This window comes from Neolamprologus brichardi, chromosome 20, assembly GCF_056152115.1.
Source record: "Neolamprologus brichardi isolate AB-2024 chromosome 20, ASM5615211v1, whole genome shotgun sequence".
Lineage (NCBI taxonomy): Eukaryota > Metazoa > Chordata > Actinopteri > Cichliformes > Cichlidae > Neolamprologus > Neolamprologus brichardi.
Window position 1 is genome coordinate 22411823 of NC_142123.1, and position 23428 is coordinate 22435250.

At 39.9% G+C, this 23428-nt stretch overlaps 1 protein-coding gene across 1 annotated transcript in view; it reads left to right on the plus strand.

Annotated features, from left to right (window-relative positions):
• Window positions 1-348: 348 nt before the first annotated feature.
• The window catches only part of LOC102788928 (prickle-like protein 2), a 36647-nt gene continuing 13567 nt past the window's right edge, over window positions 349-23428 (plus strand). The window contains exon 1 of the mRNA XM_006796408.3: window positions 349-1006. The gene's annotated coding sequence lies outside the window, so the exon portion shown is untranslated. The remainder of the gene's footprint in view (window positions 1007-23428) is intronic.

Sequence of the window (23428 nt, forward strand, 5' to 3'; positions counted from 1 at the left end):
CTTTTACTCAGATGTGTCTGCAGCCTTGATTGAATGAATCATATGCCACAGTGACTCACAATCTCACAAGTGATGCAGTTATGATCATTGTACCCTTTTATTATATTTCCGATCATATATTATATTCATGCCGTATTTCTTTGTAAGCTACAAAAGGAGGTGATGGACTGCACATGTTTAGCGCATATATAACATGACAAGGACAAAATTCCCTATATTATTACAAAAATCAATAAATAAACTTGTAGCGATTTTCTGTCATCATCCCCACTGAGAGCAAAGTATGTCAGACAATTCTCCATGTCATTTCCATCTTCTTAAAGCAGGAGTGCATAAATACTCCTGTTATTCTTATCGGAGGCTGTGTGCCACTGTGTGATTGGCTGATAGCTGATGACTCATTTCAACAGGCTGGTGTGGGGCTGGCAAAGGAGCGGAGGGTAGGTGGTGGTGAAAAGGGGGAGCAGGAGGTGGGAGTAAAGCTTTCTCCCACTGCGTGTACGCTTATGTGCAGTGCTGTTGTACAGCGCGCCGTTTCGCACAAAAGCACACAACATAAATACTTGCAAACGGAGTCAACTTCATCTATGCACTTACTCATTGTGTTTTCTGCTCATCTCTTCAGCCGCGGTTGCCTGTAGCCATACTTGAGGAGAGACATAGAGCCGGAAGGAGAGAGAGAGAGAGAGAGAGAGAGGAGGGAGAAAGAGAGAGTGAGAGAGAGAGGAGGGAGACTTGTGTTGATCAGAGAGTCTGCAGCCCCCCAGCCTTCCCTCTGTTGCTGCTACAGTACGTGTGAAAGGAAGAGGGAGAGGCAGCAGAAGCAGATCTGCTGTTTGTCTCTGAGACTCGGAGGGAAGAGCAGAGCGCTGTGAGCTGTGCAGTGCAGAGCAGAGCCAGCCAGTCTTCTGGTATGTGTCCAGTGTGAGCAACTCAGCCGAGTCCCTGCGCACTTCTGTCTGAGCTGCCTCGCACCCCAGGACTCTGAAACCAGCTACACAAACAGGTGAGTGTCAACAGCCTCATGACGAAATACTCGACTCACTAAATACTGCACTGGATGTATCCATGTGATTATCATTATTATTATTATGATTTCCACCAGTCTGTGTTTATTTTACTGTTGTGATTAAAATAATGTATGCATGTTACTATTTGAATATTGTAGTATATACAGGAATGATTTCACAAATGCCAAAAGTTCTTCTTAAGAAATGAGGTGTATCCACCTTTGGTTTTGTGCGCGTCGATGTGACAGGTGGGGGTGTTTTCACATATATGTTCGCGCAAACGTTAGTTTGTATGAAGGCTTGTTTACCTTCTCGCTGACAGGTGAGAAAGACCGCTGGGACTTGGGGAAAGCGTTGCCTCTGGAAGGAGTAAATGCATTTGATTTCATCCCTGTTTCCCCATGTGTATATCCATGTGTCCCTGCTAGAGAGAGTGGGTGGAGTGGAAACTGTTTCTGCCACTGCTCTCTCAGTGTAGTTTAGAAACAGGAGAGAAAAAACAAGATTCCCCCCCCCCCCCCCCCCCCCCCCCAAAAAAAAAGAAAGAAAAAAAAACAACACAAGATGAAGACAGTTTCATCTCAGAAGCTGTGCTTTAGGCGGACTACAGTATTTGATGGAATGCAGATTGCGCCTCCGTTCCAGCCCGCAATTTGTCCGTGTGGACACAGTAGTTTATCAACAACTGTCGGGAATATCTGCAGGAGTTTACACTTCAGATTTACGCTGTTTTTCTTGAGCTTAGCGTGAGCCTTTCGTCTCAACTGCGCAAGAGAACGACTGCATCCATCCCTAATTATTGTAGCATTGGTAGAATGCGATCGCTGTAGTCTAAGACTGTAGCAATATTCTCGCTTTAACATCTAATCTGTTACATAATAAGGTTCTCAGCATACTGGCTTGGTTTCAAAAATAGAGCTGACATCAAATCAAAGATCTCTCTAATGGGCCAGATCATGCATGCCTCTTTCCTGTGGCGTTATATGCAGCAAACAATCTGCTGTTAATTTGGAATAAGGGTTTTTTTTGGCTCACATGTCCACTTTTCTCCTGTGTGGAAAAAAAAGTGATGTCATAGTGTTAGTGTATCATATCAGTGCTGCTTTCTTTATTTGTTTTGCCCTGATTGAACCCAAACTTAATTATTTGTACTGTGTTGCAAAGCTGGGTTCCTCTTTAGCACCTTCTCCTCCATATTGGTGTGTAACACTCATCACTTGTACTGCATCCTGGGATGTAATTACGTGTAATGGCAGCTCATGAAGGTTTACCGCAGGGAATCAGCAGGTTGGTCTAGAATTATTTTCTCCGCTGCAGAACTTGTTGAATGGACTTTAGTTCTTTTGAAGTTTGTCTTTGAACTAAGCCTGAATCTGACCAACTTCAAGCCTGTATGATTTGCTTAAAGAGAGGACAGAGAAATACAATCCTTTGAATAAAAGCATATGGCTGAATGAGATTTCACAGAGACACATTGTCAGTGTTTAGATGGTTTAAACCCCTGAGCCATGACCGTGATCTGGGCTGCCATTGACAGCGAAAATTCCCCTCGGTGTTTGCTGCTGTTGTTTGCCTCCAACTGTCAATCTGTCACTGCTGTGATGTTAAAAAACAGCCCCAGTTCCCCATTGACTGTGCCACCTCCTTTTATCACCCAACCCCCAACATATATGTACCCACATCCATCCATCCATCCATGTTTCTCCCACCAGGTTTGATATTGTCTCTTCACTTTTACCGTGCACCTCCCTCCACCCCTCTCCGCTCTGGTCGCCACAGAAACGGCTGATTCAGGAAGGGTGGGCGGGTGTCTCAGAGCTCTTGCTGCTCTGCCCCATGCGGCGCTTTCACAGTACATTTCTGCTTCTGTGCTGCTTTTATGGCCCTGATATGCTGACAGTTCAGGTGGCTCAGTCAGATGTTATACAATTGTATCAGCTACACAAAGCCTGTTTGTTCACTTCCCTCAAAGGACATGTTCAGAATTTAGACTTGCATTGCCATTCATGTTCAGTTTTTATTCTAACAATGGATCACAGGAAGCCTCTTGATTGCCTGCTGACAAATCACTAGTGGTGGCAGATTTCTTTTTTAATGGTTTGTTTGTTAAATTTGTGCAGACATTATTTGTGGTTATGAAGTGAGCGGCTGTCTTTTTATGGTCTTCTAATTAAGTGATCCATGGAGATTGCAGATCTGTTTTATGTGGCACCTGGGTCAGAATCAGAGTCACACTGTGTGTGTGTTTAGAGACTATACTGAGGTAATTAATAATGTAATATACCATGACTGAGGCGTTAAATAATAGATATGCTGTGACCTTTCTCTTACATAAGGTTGATAAAATAAAATAAGAGTGATGGAGTGAAGGATTGCCATGAGTAGGTAGATCTGCAGACTTTTTATCTTTTGGTATGAATTACCTATTTATTTATTTAATTTACACATGTATTGCAGTTGACCTCCCACTCAAACACCAAATAAAAGATTAGCTCCTGTAATTACAGGCGTATTAAACAGAAGTGTTTTTTTTTGTTTTGTGTTGTGGTTTTAACCATTTTTGTTGCATTTTTCCAGATAGCTCTGGTTGCCATGGTGATAATTTGTACAGTAGCTTAAAAACGCCACCCTTTGGAAAAGGCTTCCAAACAGGAAATGAAACTAGTGTTTTTACTGCAGTCAATTCCAAGCAGGACCCCATGAGTTCATCCTGCTGTGCCTGATTAAATTAAAATGGGAATTGTATTCACTTAGGAGATAATGGTGGAGAGAAGCTTCGTGAAAATCGAGCTTTTGATGCTTTTATGTTCGCTGTACAAGCATATTATTGATTACCGAGTCACAGCCTTTCTGTGGCATATCGCTGACGATGTAGCTACTGAGGGAAAAAAAAGTTATTTGCCATTCATCTTATTTTGCTTTTCAAAATGCAAGAAGAGCACAGTGTAGCCATCAAATTTAGTCATTAATTTGTGATTTATAGCACTATTTGGTCGGGTTCTGTTTTGTATTTTCTTCTTTTAGAGCTACAAAATTCATGCAGGTTAAAGTGTTTTTTCCACCCTGCAGTGTTCAGCTATTACAGTCAGTGGTGACGCAGCCCGAGACTCATACAGCACACTGCAGAGCCGTCACGAGACACAGCCAGAACAAAGAGCGCACACTGTCATCTAAGAGAAGAACTCAACACAGAAGCAGCCTGTTGAGGCACCAAAGTGTGACATACAATACAGCAGGACACCATGTGCTGAGACCTAACTGACTCATTTGGCTACCTTGTGGCACTAAAGGTCTCAGGTGGGACCTTGTTAGTTCACTGTTGAATATATTGCTCTTCCTTATTCTCATAAACATGAAAAGAAATGGGCACGCAGAAGTTCACAGATGAAACAGTGGTACCAGGCACTTTAATCATGTGTGTCTCCACCCTGGTTCCCCAAGCGCATAGCTACAGATTTACAAAAGCAAAAGCAAACAATCGTGGAAATATTTATTACCAAATAACTCAAATATCTTGAAAAGAAACACAAGTACAGTAAAATTGATTATTATGTTTTTTTTGCTGTGTACAGACAAGTTTATGAATACAGTGAATTACCAAAAAAAAATGTGGACCAACTTAGTCCAAGGACACCCACTACCACACATAACAGTGATGCTTCAAATGTTCCCTACAACATACAAAACCAGCGAGTATACATGAGAAGGAAGTGAGTCCTGAATGCCTTCTGAAGGCAAAGTTTAAAAAGCTGGTTTTACTTCAAAGGTCACATGGCTTTTTAAAGTCACCACAGCCAAGACAACTTGCTTGAGTACAAACCAAACATCAGAATGGGGAAGAAAGGTGATTTAAGTGACAGAAGAACATCTGTGAACACATTTGAATGTGGCATGGTTGTAGGTGCCAGACAGGCTGGCTCAGAATTTCAAAAACTGCTGATCTGCTGAGACCATCTCTGAGTTTTAATAAGCTGCAATTCTCTGGGTGAAAATGTTTTGTTGATGCTAGACGTCAGAGGACAATGGCTAGACTGCTTCAATCTAATAGGAAGGCAACGGATCACCGCTATGGTATGCAGAAGTGCATCTATCAATGCATAATACTTCAAACATTGAACAAGAGGACCACACAGCATGCCACGCCTGTCAGCTAAGAACAAGAAACCCAGGCTACAGTTCACACGGGTTCACCAATGCTGGTGGACAGAAGATGGATAAAAAAACACCTGAGTCTCACTTTTTGCAGCAACATTCAATGGTAGGACCAGAATCCATTTTACTTTGTATCAGTGGTTCAGGCTGGTGGTGTTGTAACGGTGTGGGAGATATTTTCTTGGCACATTGTGAGCCCCTTAGTACCAAATAAGGATTACTTAAATAGCACAGCTTACCAAAGTATTGATGCTGACCATATCTATCCTTTATGACTGCAGTGTGCCCATTTTCTGATGGCAGCTTCCAGCAGGATGAAAAAAAACATGTTAGAAAGCATAGATCACCTCAAACTGTTTTTTCTTGATTTCAAATGACCCGTACAGTCGCCAGATCTCGATCCAGGAACGCACTTTTGGGATGTTGTTGAACAGGAGATTCTCATCATGGATGTGCAACTGTATGATGCTATCATGTCATCATCACATTAAATCTATGATGTGAAAAATTAACTCAGTTCTGAAGCCAAAAGAGGTTTTGACTTGTATGAGGAACGTTTACCAAATGAAGTGTCTAGTAAGTCTATATGTCCGTGTAGGAAGATTATACTCCTTTGCATGAGTAGGTTGACTATTATTGGAGATTATGTATCGGAATTTCAGGAGCAGGACCATGCCTCCAAACACACTCCTTCCGGCTCTCATCTATATAAGTTCCCCCAGTTCTGCAAGCTGATCATTCTCGTTTACGTGCCCCACCCTCCTTCCCTCCTTGTTCTCCATTCTTCAACTTCTTCACTTCTATTTAGTATATGGGGATCTGCCAGGCCCGGGAGCCGTCGCCAGTCCCCTTCGAGGCCTTCCCCAAACCGCAGCTCACTTCATGTCAAAGCATTCACTTTTACCTACTAAAACGCTGTCAAACCTAAAATGAGTGTTGCTTTTTTAATTAGCTTTACTTTTACCAAGACTTATTTATTTTTTGATAGATTTGCCACCACCTTTTTACCTGGTCTGTCTTTTTGAAAGACAGGCTGCCTGATGAGACAGGAGACTCAGTGGATGTTGATGTTCACAGAAAACATTGTGGTCTGCAGTGAGATTAGGGAATGGGTGGAACAGAGCTGGGGAAAGTGGAGGTATGCTCTGGAGAAAGGAGTAAGTCAGTAGAAGCAAGAGAGAATACATGGATGTGAAAGAGAGGCATAACCCTGAAGATGCAGGAGTAGAGGAAGTGAAAATAGTTTAAAGACTTGGGATCAACCATCCAACGCAACAGACAGTGTGCAAAAGAGTTAAAGAAGCAAGTTCATGGACCAACTCCACCCTACCTGACACACCTGATCTGTGACAGAAGGATAGCAGCAAGAGAGGAAGATGATAAGATCTTCATTTGAAGTGAACAAAGGGAAACAGGGTTAGAAATTAGTATGTCAGAGGGACAGCTTAGGTTGAGCGGTTTGGAAACAAAGTTAGAGAGGCACGGCTGAGATGGTATGAGCATATGCAGAGGAGGCATAGTGAATATACCGAACAAAAGGTGTTGAAGGTGGAGCTGGGAGACCACAGAGAAAGTGGGTGGGTGGGTGTAGAGAAAGAAGACGTACAGAGGGTTGGTGTGACAGAGGAGGATTCTAGGGATAGGGTGAGATTGAGATAGATGATTTGCTGCGGTGACCCCTAAAGGGAGTAGCCAAATAAAGCCAAAGAAGAAGCTTAATAAAAATGTAGCAGAACCTCCAAAAGATGATCTTAGAAAAAGAAAATAGAAGCTTGGTTTCAATACCTGACTGCTAAAAGGAGAATACACAGAAAGGAAATCATGTGAATCATGTTCCTTATAATGTCTGACTTAGAGAAAAAAGTGATTTGATTTCCATGTGGAATGAAAGGTGAATATTTACCCTCAAACTAGTCGTTAATCAAGCTCCTCTTCAAGTGCACCTTCGATGATGCCCTGTGGCTGCCTGCTGTCTGATGACTAATGTTCTCCCAAGCTTCATATTACAACACTTTAATTGGTTTGAATAAACCAATCATTAACTTGCTCATTAAAGCTTATTGTAGCGCTGAGACCATTGTGAATTGATCAGACCAAACTTCTGTAATTGTTCCCAAAGCTTCATCGTGGTCCTGTTTGCCCTAGTTACTCAACACCAACATCCTGACTCACTGGTTCTTTAAAGATTCCTTAGCACTTAGTGTCAGTATGCTCCTGCACCAGCTTCGCTCATCTGGCCAAAGCTTCCCATCTGGACCCACTCTCCCTGCCATCTGCTCTTCTGTTTTGCTATTGGCCATTTGTGATGCTTCTAGTTCAAACAGCCCCCGCATACTTTTCCTGGACGAAAAGAAGTAAGAAGATGGAAGAAGTAAGGAACAGACAAGGAGGACAGAGAGGCAGAAAGATTTGTACAGCTTGGGGTTTAAGCTCGATTCACCACTGTGTGTTTCTTCAGTGCGGCGCCACTTTGCATCTCAGCAGTTTCCATCCAGTCAGTGTGTATCCTGCAAAATGCTGACTGGCATACAATAGGGATCACTAAGAGAACAACTCGCAGTTTGTGCTTAGTCAGAGAAAGGCTGTTTCCTTGAAATTAATAGTTACAGAGAGAATCAGGGACAAACAGAGGCTGCAGTCGTAGTGCAGGTGTATGGATTACTGCCCGGGGAGAGTGACAGCATGATGTAAATGCTGCCGCCGGTGTTACTGTTGTAGATGGTGGTGCAAGTTTGACCTGACTAACTGATGGATATGAGAAACGTTAACTCGAGGGGAATCATCTGTGGTTATGCTGTGGCCTGAGGTTTAATACTCACTCTATACTCATACTAATGGCATCATCATTGGTCTTCTGAAATAGCATTTTTATGCTTATGAAAATGCCTTTGAACACACACGGACCCATGGAGCACATTTTAACATCCAAAATATCTCAAATGGTCATAAAATGCCAGTGAAAGCATATTCAATCAGCCTGGGTGAGAAGTCTATGCACTCATGGCTCTATGATGGTAAACGACATGGATATTTAAAGTACTTCATGCTTAGCTTAAAGTTTCTTAAAGTTAATTAATTTTACGATATTTAAAAGTGAATATCGCAAATGCCACAAAATTACATCTTTATTTTAAGCACTATTTGAAGAACTAAACATGACTTATATACACAACAAATGACTTAAGTGTCTTAGAAATGTAATTTGATTGAGTTGAACAGTATAAAAATATATGTTGATATGATGTGATGAGCCAGGGGCCATATAACAGAGATATTTAGTCAAAGTCAAAGTAAACTTTATTGTCATCTCTGCTATATACAGTACAGTATATAGAGAGATGAGATGATGAGGCTCCAGTTCCATTCAGTGCAAAAAACAACAATAAATATAAGAAAAGTAAGAAATAAATATATACTTGAAGACTAAGGTAAATATAAAAGGAATAAATATACACTTTAAAATTAAGGTAAAAATATCAATAACAGTCTAAATTTACAATTTACAGTTGAATGATTTACTGTGACCTTGAAGTGGTTTAAAATGATCAGTGTTGCAGCTTTACAGTATGACCCTGAAGTGATGTTTTAAAATATGCTGAAGTTTGAACTGAGCATAAAAATTGGAAATAAAGGTGATTTAAGTGAATTTTAATGTAGACAAAAGAGAAATTATCCAATGAGCAGCAGATTTCTTGGAGAAAATGTCTTTTTGATGTAAAAAGTCAGGGGAGAATGGTCAGACAGTAACTCAAATAACCACTTGTTACAGCCAAGGTATGCAGAAGAGCATCTCTGAATGCACAACACATCAAACCTTAAAGCTAATTGGCTATTGCAGCAGAAGACCGTAGCCTATTTGCTATGGTCTTCTGCTGTAGTAAATTGGTTACAGCAATTTGCTGTATTTCTGACAGCTAATAACAGGAAAATGAGACTAGAGTTTGCACAGACTCACTAAAATCAGACAACAGAAGGCCACAAAGCCATTTCTTGGTCTGATGACTTTTGATTAATGATGTGAAATTCAGATGGTGGGTTCACAGTTTAGCATAAACAACATAAAGGCATGGGCCCATCCTGCATTGTATTAGTGGTTCCAACTGCAACCACTACAGTGGTTCAAGTGGTGTAATAGTGTTAGGGATATTTTCTTGGCACACTTGATGTCAAATGAACGTTGTTTAAATGCCACAGCCTTCATGAGTATTCCTTTAAGATCTTCTACGGCTAATTCCAACAGGACAATGTGCCATGCCACAAAGCTCACATCATCTCAGTCTGGTTTCTTGAACATGAACAGTCACCTGATCGCAGTCCAGTACAGCACCTTTCTAGGGATGTTGTGCATCAGGAGATTCATATCATGAATGTGCAGCCAACCAAACCGTGTAATCCTTTCATGTAATTATGGACCAAAATCTTTGAAGAATGTTTCCGGCACCTTGTTAAATTTGTGCCAATAAGAATTAAGGCAGTTCTGTCTAACTTGGTAATGGCAAGATGAAAGACAGATGTAAGATAAAATTAAATATAATTTCTACATTCACAAATTGAACTTTTAAATAAATGTTAATATATAAACAGTGAATTATCTGAAATAAATAAAATTATATAAAATATTTTCATTAAAATTTTGGATCTTGATATTAATTCAGTCTCAGTTTTTTTTTTGTTTTTTTTTTTGCTTTTGCTTGACTTCATTTTAAATAATGCATACTAGATTTTTAAAAATGCATAGGATGCAGTTCTTGCTCCAAGGTCTTCTGGAAGGGTCTGTGCTCTTTGTCGGTACCCAAAGGCATTTTTTTACTGATTGGCAGTTCTCAGTTGATACCCAGGTCGCAGAGAAAGGAGAAAAATGCATAAAAAGCAGACAGAAATCCCATCACCCAAACGCCCTCGATCTAAATCCAGAGACCTTTGCTATTCGGTGCCACCTCCTCATTCCATGAATTTCAGCTGTCGTCTTAAGAAAATATCTAAATTTAGATTTTTCCTCTTATTTTCTCTTTTTCACTTTTCCATTTCTCTCCTCAAATCTCATCTCATGAACTCATATTATACCCCCTTCAACTCCAATACGATTCAGATTGTTTAAAAACAGTGTGAACCATATTTCTTCTTATATTTGGATTTTCACTCTATGATTTGGGAAGTTTGGCCAATAAAGTGATCTCTTCTCTCTTCTGTTGGCTGAAGGAGGGTTTCTCAGGACGTTTAGGATTCAGTTTCATTCAGACAATTTCAACCAGGAGAAGGTGATTATATTGTAGCTGAGTTTTGATTATAGTTGCCAGTTTAGGGTAGCTAAACTGTCCCAATAGTCACACCACAGCTCTGCAAGGCTGTACTTCTGTTTGTTTGTTTTTTTTAAAACAGAGATGCTATGAGATAAATCCTAATGTCAGGTAAAAGCATTTTTAGCATGTTCACAGTCCTATTCTAACACATGCATAATGCCAAGAAATTTTGACTTCCCCATGGTTGCTAGAAGTCAATAAAATTCATCCTGAGAGGAACAGGGCATGTCTGTATCAAATATCGTGGCAATCCATCCAATAGACATGTTTTATGCAGCCCAGGGGTTCATCAGAGGCATTGGGAAAGCCCTTTTACAGACTAAATGGATATCCACAAATCATGTTGTGCAGGTAAATGTAAAACTATACTGAAATCAAACACCTTTCATTTTTGTGAAGCTGCAGGATAATTACTTCACAGATCAAATCTTTGGTTTCCTACTATGAGCTCTGCATCAATGTAGACAGCTTTGACAACACAAGAACATAATGCGGGCAAAGTTGTTAGCTATTATGCCTCCCTTTGTAAAAACCACTCAAACTCAAATACTTCTGACCAACAAATCTGCTCCAAAGCTGCAGCACCTGCCTCGCATCAACCCCCTCATCAAGCAAAATAAGATCACTGTTAATCCACTTGTCTCAGCCCAACAGTGCTTTCTCTGCAGGCTCAACCATTCCCTCTGGGACTCCTGGAAGCCAAGAAGAGTATAGAAAGGTGCTCGCAGCCTACACGCTCACTTTCTTTTTCCATCTTTTTATTAACGCCTTCATTTAGGTTTTTAACTTAATGCAGTTAGTGGACAAGTGGTATTCACTTAAAATACTTAGAAGTACTTAAAATATTACCTTATTTGAGTATTTATATTTTCTACTTGGCTATGATACATTTTTTAAGATTAAATTGAGGTTTTCTTTGCATTTTGCATATTTTTGCTTTTGCTAAAAATAATAATTACATTAAATTAAATGTTTTATTTGTTAGCAGGTCTACAGATGCAATAATGCTATACAAAAAACTTAAATAGAATCTCTGAAACTGTATTTCCATATTGGAACAACAATGATTGCATCTCTGATTTGGCCATTATAATGAGAAATGAAGGATTTTGAATACTGATGACTTTTACAGAAGTAAATGTCAGACTACCTGTAAAAAAAAAACAAGCGCTTTCTATTTTTGAATCAAACTTGTGTTATTTGGTCAAAAACTAATCGTACCTCGTCATTTTGGACTTCATTCATATTTATTCACTTGCTGTCCCCCGCTAACGCCCCCAAATGCTTCTCTGACTCCTTCTGCTTGTGTTGATCCCTGATGGCAGCTGCTAATGCTGGCCCTCTCATCTGGCCGGGGAGATCACAAAGGTGGAGGAGTTACGGGAGTTATTTTGGCTGCAAAGTCCTCCAGAGCACCATCAGGGGAGATCCAGTAACGAGGAAGTAATTGAATTTGAGGTTTCGGCTAATGATTTTTCCAACAGCAGGACGCTCCCCCGTTCTCAGGGCTCGCAGCGTCATGCATGGTCTCCGCAGAGCGTTGCTCAGGCAAGCCCTAAATCATCCATTAATGACTTTAGAGAAGCTAAGTACCTCTTACTCTTTTAACAGACATGATTTAATGGCACTTGTTAATCCAACAACATACAGAGCTTTCCATTTTGCGTCGCTTTATAGGCTTCGCTGAACAGATGTTGTAGTAGATTTATTGCCTTTGGACAAGAGCAGTACTGTTAAAAGCCAATTAGACTGTAAAAATCTCAACCAGATCAGGATGTTTTATTATACCTTTGCGTTTCAATTTGTTTGTTTTCTGGCTTGGATCGTTGTGTCTGTAAGGGAGTTTGTTTAACCAGTCTGCTAATTTCTACCTTTTGCTCCACACCTATGGATTTCTAATTATCTTTTAGCAGAACAGTGAGTTGCTCACTTTGTATTACTTTGCAGTTATTTTGACACCTCAGATTACAAGGTTACATTAATAGTCAGCTTTCACATCTGTAAGAGTATATCAGTGGCAAGATAAGTGTAGTCTTAATGTAGTCTAAGTACAAACTCTGTTAGACATCATTCTTTCACCAGACAGATTGACAGATTTAAAGCTCTTAAATCTGAAACTTGGCAACTTCGAGGCTGATTGGGCTCCATTTGTAGTTCAGTCAGGAACGGAGACTTCTCCCCTTGGACCCCTTGTCTCCTCACCTCTGTTGGTGTCATTTTTATCCTTTTTATCCTACCCTGCATAATCTCCATCTCACTTTCTGTCTTTTCTTACACCAAACCTTATTCAGTTATCTACCCTCTATTAAGGTGCTTGATATATTTATTTTTCTTTCCGTCTGGGAAGCAGCTCTTATCACAAAATGAGGTATCATAATTGTTCCTCTTATTTCACCCTTTGCTCTCTCTCACACACACGAACACGCACACTCACTATATTTGTCCCCGGTGCTATAACCCATTTAAGTCCGACGTCTTGTCACTGCCCTTCAGCTGAAGAATCCCGGCTAATGGCCACCAGGTTTTTCTCATTAGTTAATTATGTTTTGTGATAATGTCTACAGCTTTGAGCTGTTAGCTGAATGGCTTTTAGGCTAATGGTAACTGATCGCCTCGGTACACGGATCAAGATTGGCCTGCTTTTTTGTTATTCAAGCAATGTCACAGCCATCTTTTATGACAGTATTCTTCATTTAGCCACACAGACTAGCTGGTGTTTGTCTTATTGTGCTGCATCATATCGCTTGTGACTAAAGGTCATAAGTTAATAAAAAAAAAAAAAGGCTCTATCAGAAATAATGGTAGCCACTGCTGGTCTATATGTAGTCTTTTTTTTTTTTTTCTCTCAGCAAGTTTTTCATTCATGCGAGGGTTTAACAGATTTGCATTTTCACTGGGAACACCTGTAGCACCGTTAGACCATCTCACCCCAGTTTTGTCTGACTCTACTGAGAGCTAATAGATTTGTGTCATCTTGTTGTGTGCTTCTTTTGTACTGTCACAGTCAACTTGCATTTTTTGTTTGCCGGCGTGAGTCATTACATGACGTCCATTGTTGAGTCGCTCCACAAAGCATGGGTTTTGGGAAAGTGCTGCTGCAATGACAGAGGGTGTCAAATGAATCATGCCTCTATTGGCTACTTTCTCCAATCTTTTGATTTTGGGTAATTTATATATTCAGTTCTGTGTTTCCTTTGTGTAAAACCAGGGTCCAGCGGGGAGCAAATGTTGCTAGTGCACATTGCTATCTGCACAGAGGTCTCTGTTGCTTGCTTTTTGTTTACAGCAAAAATGATACATCTACTACTACCTCAGTGGCCCACCAACTATTTGCTAGAAAGCTGTGTGAAAAGATGTGATTTATTCTCCGTTGTACCACTTATACGGCTGCACTGAGACGTTGTAAAGCACTCACACAACTCAGCCCTGGTCTGAACATGAAAAGACGACTCTTCGTATGGACAGCACTTTACACATGCACTGTGAGAAGTAAATCCTTCCCATATGGCAGCATCCACACATTCGTCAGCCCTTCTGCGTCGGTTTAAAAAAAAACCCATTGCGGCTAGTTCGCTGCCAGTAAAAGGGAGATTATGGAAATATATTGAGATTTTTAACATTATTTCTGGAGGGAGCGATGAGATTGTGAAATTCATAGAGTGCCGTAGCATCATAACCAACCAGTTTCAGAAAAAGAAAAGGGTTTTCTTTCTTGGCCTTAAACATATTTCATCTTATATAATTCATCCCTTTAGGGGTGCACATATACTGGTGTTTCATATGTGTGCCATTGTCAGCGCCGGTCGTAACCCAATGAGCATAGCTGTAGGTTGTATAATAACACTGGGGTAATTACACAGGAAAGAAGTAACACGATGAAATTGCTTTTTTTAAGGGAACTACAATTAAATCAGTATACCCCTATGTCAAGTTCCTCTCTGAGTTGTGTTTAATTTGCAGTGTTGCACCGTTTTATCTGAACTTATTGTTAAAGCCAATAAAGCCGCTGTCCAAATGTGCCCCATTTCATTTAGCTCTGGCAAATTTACTGCCCTCCCAACAAAATAAATGACAGCGTCAGTCATTTGAGGGAGAAAAACATTACCAAAAACCAAAACAGAAAAAAAAAAAACTCTAGAAGGAATAGAGACAGGTGCAAAGGAGTGAAAATCTGCAAAGGGTAGGGGTTGAGGAGAGGAGAGGAGATTGGCAGAGAAAAAATAAAAGTTTAACAAAGCTGACCAGCCCTAAATGCATTATCTTAATTGTAACCAAACCGATTTTCTGAACTCTAATTAAAAAAAAAAAAACAAAAAAAAAAACAAGAAAACTTGCACATGCTTATTTGAGAAGCAACAACATTTGTTTTTTTTTATGGAAACTTTGCACATTGCTTTGTTTACAGTCAGTGGGAGAAAGGACAATCGTTTCAGTCATACATGCACCTAGTTTGTGAATCGTTACGTAAATCAGAACTTACATAATAGCCGATATAACATTCCTCCCCACCTTAGGTTTAACCGCAAAATTACATACTGCCTTGACTCAACAATAAAACACAGCAGTGACTTCCTCATTGCTCTAACCCTGGAATCCTTTGTAGTAATGGAGCAATCCAGCAAAACAACAAGCAATTTAAAGGGGTTCAAGCCCTATTCCCTCACAGCATCAAGACGGCTCTGGGATCTGGCCGACCTCTGACGCTCCGCTGAAGCTCTCCGTGCTTTTATGGCTAAAATGTTGTTGCATCACAGGAAAATGGCCCAGCTATGTGTGTTCATCTTCTCTCTGCCATGATTTTTCATGTGAAGAGACCAGTGGGAGGATGTGTAAAAGTGCATAGCAACAGACTCTTTCTCTCGTGTTCTCTCGCTCTCTCTCGTTCTCACATACTCGCACAGGCACATTAACACACACACACACACATGCACAGACAAACAAATACAAGGCAGCACAGATATAGCGCACATGTACCCTCTACCCCACCAGCAACACAAGGCACTGTGGAATAATAACGGTCCCATATTAAAGAGTACACCCTCAGGCAAATGATGTAAATGGCATCACACACAGGAATTAGCCTCAGTTTATGAATCACCAGCAGCCTTTGAGGGAAAACATGTGCCGCTGCCCGCCCAGCTGCCCCGCTTGCACAGGTCACAGGCTCGGTCTGGAGACTGATTCACTTTGTGTGTTTTTATATATATATATATATATATATATATATATATATATATATATATATATATATATATATATATATATATATATATCAACTTCAGATAGAGTCACTGTGCCTGTGGCAGCCCATCGCTCCTCAGAGCTCTGCTTGTCATCGTACCCGATCGCACCTGTCTGTCTGATCATTCGTTAAAATTCCAACAAATACGAGGATGCGGGCAGTATCCATTTCCATTCCCCGAGTTGCCGGTTGGTGCCTGTGCAGCGGTGTAGAGTGTGATTCGCCTGTTGAAACCCTGCAATTCTATTTCAGGCCATCCCACACACAGTGGGAGAGGAGCAGAAATGTGTCACCCTTTAATTACAGCTTTTCAGGTTCTTGTGAAATTTTGTGCATCTGTAGGTAAAAGAGTCCTACTTTGGATTTCAGAAACACACCTCCAGCAATTAGCACATCAAGGAAATGAACAGTGTGTGTGTGTGTGTGTGTGTGTGTGTGTGTGTGAGAGAGAGAGAGAGAGAGCGATAGAGTGCTTTATTTGCTTTATTTTTAAGCATTTTGGTCTAGTCGCCTGTACTTTTTAGGATCCAAAGCTTCGGCACATGAAAATCCTGTCCCTCCAGCTATTGATGACAACACTGCGTGAAAAATGCAAACAGCCAGTCTGAGTGTGTGTTATGTTCCCAATTATATCACCAGTATTGTCACTTACTCAGAGCTTTTCTCAGTCTGTTCTGCCAGCTGAACTGCAGAACGTTATTCCTATAGGGTCAGCCCCTTTCAATTAATTTCTTGTTAGTCCTGATCCAAATAAGCTGCAGTAAGAATTTAATCCTCATAACTGGATTATGAGCTGATTGGCACTACAAGAGCCATTTGTTATTGAAATGAAGGGTTACATAATTGTGGATGGATGACAAATTGACAGCCACCAATCGTTCATGTGTAAAATCATAAACTTCTCTTCAAGATTCCTAGCTTCTATCCGGAGATGAGAATTAGCAGTGTGTTGGCTGTTTTTTATGAGCGTCCTTGATAATGATTCTTCACGCAGGCCTCAGAGAGCCGTTGAACACACAAACACGCACACACACACACACACACACCTCCCCGTCTGTGCGTGTGTGGTTTAAGAAACAAGATGGAGGAATGAAGGATGCTGAAATAACTTGAAAGATTGTATTTTCAAGATTTTTTTTCAAACGGTTTATTCCCAGTAAAAGCTAATCTGAATTTTTTTTTTATCTGCCTTCTTGTCATCCTATTCATCTGTGTATCTACGTTTAGAAAAACAAAAAACACATTTCCTGTGAAGCCTTTTGCCCAGTTGCCATGCTGTTGCAGAGGCTTTCCTTTTCATTTAATGTATACATCTAAGAGTTTCTGTATTTGCACAGCCACGCTTGCCTCGTGACAACCTGTTGCCGTGCCATTATCCCCTATGGAAGGTTACTGTGCTCTGGCACACTTGCTTCCTGCTGCTTCAGATAATTCCCTCCGTTGTTGGGTGACAGGTTGGAAAGGCTGTGCGTTCAAGAATCTCGAATGTGTGCAAGCAGACTGTGCACGTGTCTATAACCCTTTATTATTAATCAGGGATAACAGTGAGGTCAACAGGGGAGGGGAAAGAGGCCAAGGGTTGACATTTTGGGCTGTTGTTAGTCCAGCAGGGAGGCTCACACACACAAGCGTCAGTGGAGCAGTAGGTTACTATTTCAGTCCTGCCAAAAGTGCTTTGTTGTGTCACCATGAATCTGTCCGAGTGCAGTAAAGTGTTTGTGAAAGGACATCACGTCGTGGCTGATTTCAACACGAGTAAGAGTTCTTCTTGCGTCTTTGAGTGTTACCGAACATTAGACGGATACTTAGCAGTATCCGTCTAATGAATGGGTAAATGAATGAGGCCTGGCTGAGATGTTTAATTGCTGGTCATCAAAACCAGCTACTTTGTATTTTTCCTTACAGCTCCACTGAAGCCAAAAAGCAAATGTGTTTCAGATTTTCCATAACTGGCCTCTACTGCATATAGCATGCCAATTTGTGTATTTGTGTACCAAGACCCTCCCTGGGTATTGTCTTATGCATGTTGGCAGAAAGAGGCTAACTAAACCACTACCCATTCTTTAACATATGTATAGCTAGTATATATACACAGCAGAAAATGTGTGAGCAGCAAGCTTCAAACCTCCCACTGTACTCTGCCCTTTAATATTTAATCGGATGTGCTGAGTCTTTGAGAACGTGATGCTGTTGAAAGTGGTAAAGTGCTGCCATTACCAATAGAGAGGAGAGGATATGTTGCATCTGATTTTACTGATTGTTTCAAGCACATATTTAGGGGTTTAACAGTGTTCCTAAACCCTGAACAGTTTGCTGAAACACTGCAGCAGAAGCCACAACAGGCAAAAGTGATTAATTACTTTATGCTGGGATTATAATTCTGCACACTGTTTGTTTACAGTGACATAATTGTCTGCATACAGCACTGATGGTAGCTGACAATCAAGATGCTGTTGAGACAATTACAAGCCTCTTTTGTCCTGATTTTGTGTATTAAGGGAGTGATTGCATTCACTTTAAGACAGTTTTTTCAGATTGTAAGATCTAATATTCAGACTAATGTCTTGAATATGAGGAGCTCCATTAAAAGCTTGTTGTTTTAAAGAGAGGATTGTAAACACAAAGAGGCAGGGAATTCGTTAGCTAATGTAACATTGTAATTACTCTTGGCATTCTGTACATCGGGAACAGATAAAGAGATTAAAAGTCAGCTTAGCATCTTTCTCGCCGACATGGAGGTAGTCCGTTTTAATTGGCATTTCTCTGACCGCGAAGGGTTAACAGCACTTCGGTCAGGCTCTGTGCTTCAGCCGAGCACCTTCTCTCATGTCAGCTTTTACATAAATAAGAGCTTTTTCTCTCCATCACTCCCTCTCCTTCTCTTTCTCTCATGCACACCCACACAGAGCCTGTCAGAGGCACATGAGGATGGGAGGAGGAAGGAGGGAGGTGGGTGAAGCATGACACGTGAAAAAGGAAAAGCATTGCTCTTAACGCTGCATCTACAGCCCTTTATCTATTGTTTCTTTGTATCTTGCCTCTTTCCTTCGGTTTCCCGATAACGTATGCTTTCAAGAGTCGCTTCTCTCAATAATATTGGAGCTATTGTGCGTCGAGCCTCTTCTCTTTGTTCTCAAAATTACCCAATTTGTTGTGAAGATCTTCTGTCCTCTGGCAAAGAGATGTGGATTAATCTCAGTTAATTTATGTGTAAATGAAGGCTCCGCTAATTGGATTCGAGTGAAGAAGAGGCAAATTATAGAAAAACTAAATTCAGGTTCAGAGATGATTTAAGAGTGAAACACAGTGTGCCTTGTCCATTATTTAATAATGTCAACATAGTTAAGAGAAAATATAGTGAAGGGGGGAGATTCTCGATCTTTGTACGTTATAATTAAATCAGTAAAATCATGGGCCTACATTTCTACAGGCATGCATTGGATGGGTGTTGTTGAAGACTTTGCACACCAATTGGTTGCTATGGCAACTTGCAGAGTTTTTCCAAATGACCTACAGTTGGCTGACTGCAGCCTCTCTGTGGTACACTTCAGCTGAGTTGTCTTCTCTTCTGTATACTTGCCGCTGCACCTGGTTAAAATAACATTAGTCAGTATCTGATATTTATATTTCTATGTATCATTGCCAGTATACTCCCCCCCCCCCCCCCCCCCTCCCCCCACACACACACACACACACTTTTTTAAGTTTAACAACATTTAATAAATGTGGAATGAAGTTCCCTTTTTTTTGATCACTGTGATAATATCTCTGCTTCATTATCCCAATTAATTACCAATAAGAAACACTTGTTTGCATTAGTGTTCCCATATTTATTATGAAGCTCCAAATGATCACAGATGCAGCCACCAGATTTTAGATGCCATATAATTAGTTGTGGGTGCCAAGGTGTGTCAGTCTGATACAGTCCACAATAAATCTGACAAGCTCAAGTGAGGTCATGGATACAAGAACATTTCCAGCTCAGTGAACCTCCCTAAATAAATTATTTAGAAATGAAAGGACTACGCGCAGCTGTAGTTCTGCACAAGGCAGGCTGTCCTCACAAACTCAGTGACCTTTTAAGAAGAAGACCAGCGACGGAGGTCACCAAGAGACCTGAAATGACTCTGAACGGCTCTGTTTAGCCTGGGGCTTCACCAATCACAGACTGAAATCATCAGAGAGTGAAGAGAAAGCTATTCTCACACTCACAATGACACTGAAGGGGTTTTAATCCACATCAAACCTTCTTCAGTAAAGCTCGAACTGTTTGTAGGACCATTATTTTTTTAAAGTATACTACAAATGTGAATCATTGTGGGATTGTGGAAGCATGACAATATAAGATATTTATATTCTAATGTAAGGAAAATGAGGTATTTGTTTTAGTCTCTGTTTTTTTCATATGTTTTACTCTAATCAGCTCCATATTGCATTATTTATGTTTATGTAGTGTTATAGTGAAAGTCAAGAAAGTCACATTGTAGGAATAATGTAATGATTATTCCTGCAACGTGATTAATTTCTAATTACCTTATTCTATTTCACTGAAAGTGTATTGATTAGATGTGGAATCTCTTGATCTTGTATGGCTCGTCATTTCTGCCTCAGATCTTCACACACTGTTAATTGCAAAAGCCCTTTAACACCTATATACTTAAAAACCCTCAAACCTAAATAACACTAAACGTACATTAAGTAGGCTTTGTGGTATATTTGTAGACCTATTATGCTCATTTCCAGGTTGTTATTTTATGCCTTAGACTCTATTAGAGCAACCACAACATTCTTTATTTATCCCAGAGGGGCTCGTTTCCCTTTAAGGCTGCCTGTCTTCTGATTGGCTCCCTCTCAAAACAGAAGGTTTGAACAGGAGAGGGGTGGGGATTCTTCTGCTTTTACAGCCAGAGCTGTGTGACTGAGATGACAACATTAGGGTAACCTTCTCCTATTGTGATCTGAAACAGAGCTTTAGGAACTAAAAACTAAGAAAAGCCATTATAGGGGCAACTTAAATGGTTATTACTCATCTATGAAAATGGTTTAGAAACATTTAAACTTTGTACTTTCTCTTGAAATAAACTGCAAATATATTTTTAGTGAAAAAAAGATTACCATCATGTTGTAAACTGGAAAAAATGATTGCAGTACATGATAATTTTCTACAATTTTCCATAAAATAGAGCAATCAATAAAATCAGCCTCTCTTAAGAAGCAGGAACATTTACAAAGGCATGTGAAATAAATGTTCAAAGCCTAGAAGGCAATTACATGTAAGTTAAAAAAAAATAATAGAAAACTGTGTTAAATTGTTTGTTTCGTCTCTAAATACATTACCCATTTTTTCTGAAAATGCATTATGCCGAAGTTGCCTCCTCCAGGAAACAGAACTTCACAACTTGTCTCTCCTCTCTCTCTCTTTGTGTTGCTGGGGAAGAACAGAGGAGAGTGCTGTGACTAACCAGTCGGCCTGGCTAGTGTGTATTACGTCAAAAAGTCACACACTCATCAGCAGCCTTCTGTACCAGCTGAATGTGCATTCAGTCAAAAGTTAGAGTGTAAAGACGACACCCTGTGTTGTCAAACAGTTGGACACTGTGTCTTTGTTTAATAATGCACAGTAGAGACTTACAGTACATCTTAATAAGTGGGGTGTGAAGGGACCATTAATCGAAGCACTGGTGCGAACAGTGACGCTGTCGTCCTCTCAATCTAACAATTTGTGCTGCAAAATGAATCCCAAATGCTCCTCAGTAGCACAAATACTGGGCACAGGGAACAGGATCACTATTGCATGTTTGTTTGTTTTTAAATGCCTTATGTATGTTTTGTATTCAATTTTTAAAACATAAGCTGCTTTTTTTTACACACTGGAGTCATTATTTGTGTAATGACAGCATAACAAAGGAACAGAATCAAAATCTTAAATCTTTTGCACTTTTACGTTTGTAAAATCTGAGTAAAACCCAGTTTATTCTTGTGTAATTATGGCTGCCTTGTTAGCTTAGAAGACACAACATGTAATTAAGGTAATATTGGAGCTGTGGGAAGTCATATTATTCCTCATTAGATTAAGGCTAGCTATGTTTCCCCCTGCCTTCAGTCTTTATGACATACTTGGCTGAACCAAGCCAATCTCTCTTTAGATAACTCGGAGATCGGGGTCCCGGAGGTGTTCATTACGTGTCCAAACAAATCACTGACACCAGGCCCATGAGATCAACTGAAAGCGCTATCAGCAGCCATGTGTGCTGCTTTGGGATAAGAGGTTCACTTAAAAATGTCAAAACCAGAAATAATCAGCGCGTCATCACAGTGGCTTAGTCTTACTGACGTATATTTTATGCATAGAACATTAGAATGAGCTCTATAGTTGTTTTTAATTAACAAAAAATGTTGTCGCTAATTCCTAGCCAGGCACTGTGACTACTTGGAGTGCTTGCTACTTTGTTTTTTTTACAGTTATAACAGAGGTGTTGTTGCTTCTTTCCATGTAATAAACTTTCATTTGATATAAAAAAGACAGATCTGGCTTTTGTGACCTCAGTCATTGGTTAGTGAAGTCACCGTGTGAAACCTCCATTGGCATCATGCTGTTTACAAGCTAGACAAGCAAGAAGGTAGATCTGGCATAGAAGTCTAATGGCACCATCTGTTCATAGGGAAACTTGTCAATGACAAAGCAGACCTGCCTTGTGCTTTTTGACTCTAGTGAGGACTGTGATTTATCAATTTAAGATCATATTGTATTCAGTAAAGCTTAAAACTAGCAGATGAAATACTAAAATTATCAGGAAAGATTAAGAGAGCAATTAGTGCTGGCTGTTTGTAAGGTTACAAGTCCAGGACACCTCTGTGTTGCTTTTGCTTTTTATCTTTTATATACAGTCAATTAGAGGTGGGAATCACCATACATCCCACGATACGATATTATCACAATACTTAACGCACGATATGATATTATTGCAATTTTTAAAAAATATTTTGCGATATTCAGATTCTGTACATAAAGGTAAACTTCATCAATATTCATTTTATCTAATATCAAAGTCTCGCACTCAGTCTTTCTCTCATTTCAGTCAGTTTTATTGTTGACAAACTGAACGGTTTGTATTACAGTATAGTCCAACTTAACTGAATGCAACCATCTGGTACAATTATAGCTATTCTGAACTATGCAATTTATGAAAACTATGCAGCCCCTTCAGCAACTGAAGAATTTGAAAGTAAATTAAAACAAAATATAATTTTACATTAAATAAAAAAGTTTTAAACTTAATTAAAATAAAACATGTCTTAAATTAAAATAAGTAAACTGTCATGTTTATTGCTGCCAAAAAAAAGTTAAACACATTTGGACAGTGAAGGAATGTCAGGATTCTTGCTCAGAAAAAGGATCAACATGCTCTGAAGTCAGAGCACAAAAACCTTTTTTGTAACAAAATATCAATTTCTGCTGTCCCTGTATCAATACATTATTAGCAAACAAAATATCACGATACTACACAGTATCTATTTTCCCCCCACCCCTACAGTCAATTATGTTTTTAGTTTTCTTGAACCTCTTTCTAGCTTTGAACTATACCTCTTCCCCCCAGCTCCTGGCTATATGTACAAATCAGTCTACTTGCCTTTTGATAAAGCTGCAGTCACACAAAGGAAGCAATTTTGCAGTGACGTGGTGACCAGAGACCACAGAAAGACAGTGGGTAAAAAAACGTTGG